We start from the raw sequence: 7,024 nt of genomic DNA, 5'->3' as shown, positions 1-7,024 counted from the left end.
GGCGGTAAGCAAATTGAAGTGGGTCAAGTGTGTCAGGTAAGGTAGAGGTGATATGATCCTTGACTAGTCTCTCAAAGCACTTCATGATGACAGAAGTTAGTGCTACGGGGCGATAGGCATTTAGTTCAGTTACCTTTGCTTTCTTGGGTACAGGAACAATGGTGGACATCTTGAAGTATGTGGGGACATCAGACTGGGATAAGGAGAGATTGAATATGTCTGTAAACAGCCAGCTGGTCTGTGCATGCTTTGAGGACGCGGCTAGGGATGCCGTCTGGGCCGGCAGCCTTGTGAGGGTTAACACGCTTAAATGTCTTACTCACGTCGGCCACGGAGAAGGAGAGCCCACAATCCTTGGTAGCTGGCCGCTACCAAGTACAGTACTAGTCAAAGATTTGGACACACCTACTCATTCAAGGTTTTTCATTATTTTTACTATTATCTACATTGTAGAATAATAGTGAAGACATCAAAACTATGAAATAACACATGGAATCATGTAGTAACCAAAAAAGTGTTAAACAAATCAAAATATTGTTGAGATTTTAGATTCTTCAAAGTAGCCACCGTTTGCCTTGATGACAGCTTTGCACACTCTTGGATGGAGAGTGTCGCTGCACAGCTTTTTTCAGGTCTATTCAGAGATGTTAGATCGGGTTCAAGTCTGGGCTCTGGCTAGTTCACTCAAGGACATTCAGAGACTTGTCCCGAAGCCACTCCTGCGTTGTCTTGGCTGTGTGCTTATGGTTGTTGTCCTGTTGGAAGGTGAACCTTCGCCCCAGTCTGAGGTCCTGAGCGCTCTGGAGCAGCTTTTCATCAATAAACTCTCTGTACTTTGCTCCTTTCATCTTTGCCTCAATCCTGACTAGTCTCCCAGTCCCTGCCGATGAAAAACATCCCTACATCATGATGCTGCCACCACCATGCTTCATCGTAGGGAATGTGCCAATTTTCCTCCAGACGTGACGCTTGGCATTCAGGCCAAAGAGTTCAATCTAGGTTTCATCAAACCAGAGAATCTTGTTTCTCATGCTCTGAGAGCCTTCTGGCAAACTCCAAGCGGGCTGTCATGTCCCTTTTACTGAGGAGTGGCTTCCGTCTACCATAAAGGCCTGATTGGTGGAGTGCTGCAGAGATGGTTGTCCTGGATGGTACTCCCATCTCCAGAGAGGAACTCTGGAGCTCTGTCAGAGTGACCATCGGATTCTTGGACACCTCCCTGACCAAGGCCCTTCTCCCCCGATTGCTCAGTTTGCCCGGGCGACCAGCTCTAGGAAGAGTCTTGGTGGATCCAAACTTCTTCCATTTAAGAATGGAGACCAATGTTCTTGGGGACCTTCAATGCTGCAGACATTTTTTAGTACCCTTCCCCAGATCTGTGCCTCGACACAATCCTGTCTCGGAGCTCTACAGACAATTTGTTCGACCTCATGGCTTGGTTTTTGCTCTGACATGCACTGTCAACTGTGGGACCTTATATAGACAGGTGTGTGCCTTTCCATATCATGTCCAATCAATTGGATTTGCCACAGGTGGACTCCAATCGAGTTGTAGAAACATCTCAAGGATGATCAATGGAAACAGGATGCACCTGAGCTCAATTTCGAGTCTCATAGCAAAGGGTCTGAATACTTATGTAAATAAGGTATTTCTGTTTTTTATTTTTAAAACATTTGTGACAGACCGGCTCGATTCGCCCCTATATAGCAAAGTTAGAAATTGTGTTTTTTACATTGGATAAAAGTAGAGACTCAGAGCTAGTTCACACCCTCTTAAAGATTTCAAGACTAAAGGCTGGTTTATACTACGGGTGGGTTTGTAAATTCAATCTGGAGTGCCAGAGTGCGCTCTGGGCGTTTGTGAACTCAGAGCGTTGTCAGATTGTCCGTTCTTAAATTCAGAGCGCACACTGGACTCTCTGGCCGAGGAGTAGGGTTGATCCGAGCGTTCTGACCTAACAACAGCAGTTAAGCACCCAAGCTAACTGTCTAACGTTGGCTAGCTTTCTAGCTACTTCCAGACACAAATGAGAGAACAGCTCACTCTGACCATTTTACTCACCCTAGCAGAGCTGGTTAGACTGTTTCTATGTTATCCAGAGCGTTGGTGACTAACTGTGCTGCTGGCAACAATTTAATTACGCTTTTTTGCCAAAGTTTACTGACACCGGCCATATTCAACGGGTGTTGAGCGTTTGTAAATTCGTCAGTTATTCTTCGCTCTGGCACAGAGACAAGAGTGCTCTGAAATCAGAGTAGATAACCAGACCAAATTTACCAGCTATGTCTATTGACAGTTGTCACAGTGACATCATGAACATTCTATTGAAATGGTTACTTGCATAGTGGAGTCTTTTGTTTAGACATGTAGCTAGCTAAACAATGAACCATAATCCCAACTCATAACGTTACTACCCTGCATGAATCTGCAGGTAGCTAACCAACCAGGTTCAATGTTAGCTAGCTAGCTAACATTAGGCTTTAACTAGCAATGCAAATGACTCTGAGATACGAATAATATTACTACATAGATCATACACGTAACGTTAGCTAGACAGCCAGCCAGCTAACAGTATGCTTTAACTTGAATTGAAAACGACTTTCTGACTAAATTAGAGACGTGTGAAATCTTAAAATATAGCTAGCTAGACTATCTTACCCGTATACATGGATGGACGCTACTCCCTCTCTGTCACGGATGCCATGGTTACCCTTAGTTTGAAGATGTAATCCGGAGACAGGTGTTTTATACAATAGCCTTCTGTGTGTTCTCTTTTCGACTCCCTCTGCATATTTGCAACAAACGGCAGAACATTTCTCCATCTCCTTAGCAATCATACTCTAATTCCACTGGGCAAACTTGGTCCTCCAGAAAGTGGAGAGCAACACTTTTGCAGTTCTACTATGTGATATCTTTCAAAAAAGCTGCGTTAGAAAGGATTACCTACACATATTGACCAGCTCATGACAGAAGCGTGCTACATGGCAGACCAATCCGAACTCATCTCTCGGCATGTACAGCCCACACATTATCTCAGCCAATCATGGCTAGCGGGAAGGTTCCTGTCTTTTTCTGTGGCTAAACCAACAAGGCTCGTAATTTAACAATTTCCTTAATGTATACAGATGGCATACAAGTTTGTTATTAAGGCACATGCAAGTTCACATGTTCCAGAAGGCATTTTGATACAACAACAACAAAGTTTACGTTCAAATGGCTCTCTTGTGAAGTAGTGACGCGCGACATACGCCTAGTGTCCTGAAACGAGTCACATTGCAAAAATGTCTAAAAACCTGTTTTTATGGAGTGTTGTGTGTAGATTGATGAGGAAAACAATTTATTTACTCAATTTTAGAATAAGGCTGTAACATAACAAAATATGGAAAAGGGGAAGGGGTGTGAATACTTTCCTAATGCACTGTATATTCCATAGAAGGATTTTGGAACCTCTTACCCTGGCAATTTGAGTGTTAAACTCATAGGTACACTAGCAATGGCTGCCAGTTCAGACTTGAATGGGAACTGCTATCAATGGATTATATTTCTATGGTTAGTTGCGGCTGTCTGTTTGCCTTTTGCACATTTTTAAATACAATCACGGGAAAAACGTACAGTTTGGAAAGCAAATGCCTACCGCAGAATAGAGAAGGCTATAAATAAAACTGCCCCGGCTCCTATAATTTCTTGATCCGGCCCTGTGTACTGGCAGTAGGTAACCCAGCGGGCTAAGGTGTTGGACCCAGGGCCGGTGATATCGGCGGGCCTTAAGGGGCCTGGCCTGCCCTACTGTACCTCCTTGCCCTTCCAAATAAAATATTGAAATATTTATCATTTATTTGACCGAGATGCACACCGACAGAAAGACGTATCGGTCTCAGTTAAAGCATCCGTGCGAGCGAAACAGCGCCCCGCTGTCTCAATATGTGTAGACCATGTATCTGATGCTGTCTGGACCAAAAGAGAATGGCATGTCATACTATTTCTGGCCAGACAGCATCAGATACATGGGCTACATATAGAGGGGCGCTATTTCGCTCGCTCTGATGCTTTCTCCGGTGATATAGTTTCAGCCGCGAGGAAGATGTGAAGCGAGAAGGCTCACTCTCGCCAATATCTGTCCAGAATAAACTCAGTGCGTTTCTATGGGAATAATATGCAGATCTAAGCTTGTCGCCTCCCTTCCTGCCTTTGGGACAAAGACTCGCATTGTTTGCGCGGAGACATGAGCATCTCGTCATTATATACAGATCAGTGGCAGTCGTTGATGTTTAACATCTACGGGATCGGTGTCTCGTATACGGGACGGTTGAGCTAACATGCGCTAATGTGATTAGCATGACTGTTGTAAGTAACAGCAAACATTCCAGGACATAGACATGTCTTATATGGGCAGAAAGCTTAAAGTCTTGTTAATCTAACTGCACTGTCCAATTTACAGTAGCTATTACAGTGAACAAATACCATGCTATTCTTTGAGGAGAGTGCACAATGGCAACAAAAAACTTATCACGGCAACTGGTTTGATACATTCACCTCTGAAGGTAAATAATGTACTTACATTCAGTAATCTTGCTCTGATTTGTCATCCTAAGGGTCCCAGAGATAAAATGTAGCATAGTTTTGTTTGATAAAATTCATTTTTATATTCAAATGTAGGAACTGGGTTCTACAGTTTGAACCCCTGCTGTCTCTGGCTCCAGACATAGCCCGCCCGGCCATCTAGACATGTGAAAGTTAGTGTATAAGCTAATGATCCATCATGTATGACTTTCCTGGGAATGTGTAAACTTACATTTTGTATTACCATATCATTTTTGTATATTCTCTATAGTTATGTTCTTGAAAATTTATCAATTGACCGATTCGGCACATTTGGGCAGACAAAATAGTCCAGTATTGCAATGCTTCACTGGATCAATCTGAAACTTTGCACACACACCGCTGCCGTCTAGTGGACAAAATCTAAATTGTGCCTAAACTGCAATATTATATTGTGGCCTTTCTCTTGCATTTCAAAGATGATGGAACAAAAAAATAAATAGAAACCGCTTGTTTTTTTGTTTGTATTATCTTTTACCAGATCTAATGTGTTATATTCTCCTACATTAATTTCACATTTCCACAAACTTCAAAGTGTTCCCTTTCAAATGGCGTCAAGAATATACATATCCTTGCTTCAGGTCCTGAGCTACAGGCAGTTAGATTTGGGTATGTCATTTTAGGCGAAAATTGAAAAAAAAGTGTCCAATCCGGTCTACGGCACTGCATCGCAGTGCTTGAGGCGTCACTACAGACCCGGGTTCGATCCCAGGCTGTGTCACAACCGGCCGTGACCGGGAGACCACACCGTGACTGGGTTAGGGGAGGGTTTGGCCGGCCGGGATGTCCTTGTCCCATCGCGCTCTAGCGACTCTTTGTGGCAGGCCGGGGCGCCTGCAAGCTGATTACGGTCGCCAGTTGTACAGTGTTTCCTCCGACACATTGGTGTGGCTGGCTTCCGGGTTAAGCGAGCAGTGTGTGAAGAAGCAGTGCGGCTTGGCAGGGTCATGTTTCGGAAGACGCATGGCTCTCGACCTTTGCCTCTCCCGAGTCCGTACAGGAGTTGTAGCGATGGGACAAGACTGTAACTACCAATTGGATATCACGAAATTGGGGAGAAAAAGGGGTAAAAGTAAAAAATAAATAAAAAATAAAGATGAGGGAGGACGATAATTATTTTCATGAGCATGCCGTGATTTCAATTACAGCATATTGGATGACTGTCATTCATATTCTATTCACCCGGCTCAATGTAAAATCGATAGGTTTAGGCTACTACATGATACTCAAATTTTCCCTATACCCATCATGAGTTTGCTACAACCTAGCCTTTTGAATGAAAGTTTACAACGTAGGTGCACCGGTCGAGAGAAGAATGTGAGTAATCAAGGTCACAGACAGTGACACATTCAATACCGCCTTGCACACTCTTGCCTGCATCTAGCTGATCGAAGGTATAGTCATTAGTCCAGCAGTTGCAAACGAGAGTTTCTATTGGACAAATTCAGGTACGTTTATACCTGTTTTCTTCCGTTTATAAAGCGTTTTTCAACAGAATCGGCGGAATGAATACACCCCTGGTCACACGCAAACACAGTTCCCTTTCATAGCAGCCACATACAAAGAGCATGATATTTTCCTCATTGTATAATTCATTCTCACATCGAAATGGTCTCCTTCTTGCACCTTTTCACTTCGCTTATGGACTTCGGTGCACAACACATCAGCTGTCTGTGACCAGGCAAAAAAACATTTACAAGCCAAACCTTTATATCATAACTGCTAGCCGCTACATACAGCCTACATTTTTGTCACCATATTAGCTAATGTCATAGTCAACTTACAGTGCATTCGGAAAGTATTCAGACCCCTTCCCTTTTTCCAAATGTTGTTACGTCATCAATCTACACACAATACCCCATAATGACAGAGCGAAAACAGGTTTTTAGAAATATTTACAATGTATTAATAATAACAAACAGATACCTTATTTGCATAAGTATTCAGACCCTTTGCTGTCAGACTCGAAATTGAGCTCAGACCTGCACCAGACTGGGAAGACTGAATCTGCAATAGGTAAGCGGCTTGGTTTGAAGAAATCAACTGTGGGAGCAATTATTAGGAAATGGAAGACATACAAGACCACTGATAATCTCCCTCGATCTGGGGCTCCACGCAAGATCTCACCCCGTGGGGTCAAAATGATCACAAGAACGGTGAGCATAAATCCCAGAATCACACGGGGGACCTAGTGAATGACCTGCAGAGAGCTGGGACCAAAGTAACAAAGCCTACCATCAGTAACACACTACGCCGCCAGGGACTCAAATCCTGCAGTGCCAGACGTGTCCCCCTGCTTAAGCCAGTACATGTCCAGGCCCGTCTGAAGTTTGCTAGAATGCAATTGGATGATCCAGAAGAGGATTGGGAGAATGTCATATGGTCAGATGAAACCAAAATAGAACTTTTTGGTAAAAACTCAACT

This window comes from Coregonus lavaretus (assembly GCF_964263955.1).
Source record: "Coregonus lavaretus genome assembly, chromosome: 14".
Classification (NCBI taxonomy): domain Eukaryota; kingdom Metazoa; phylum Chordata; class Actinopteri; order Salmoniformes; family Salmonidae; genus Coregonus; species Coregonus lavaretus.
This window is presented reverse-complemented; position numbering follows the sequence as displayed.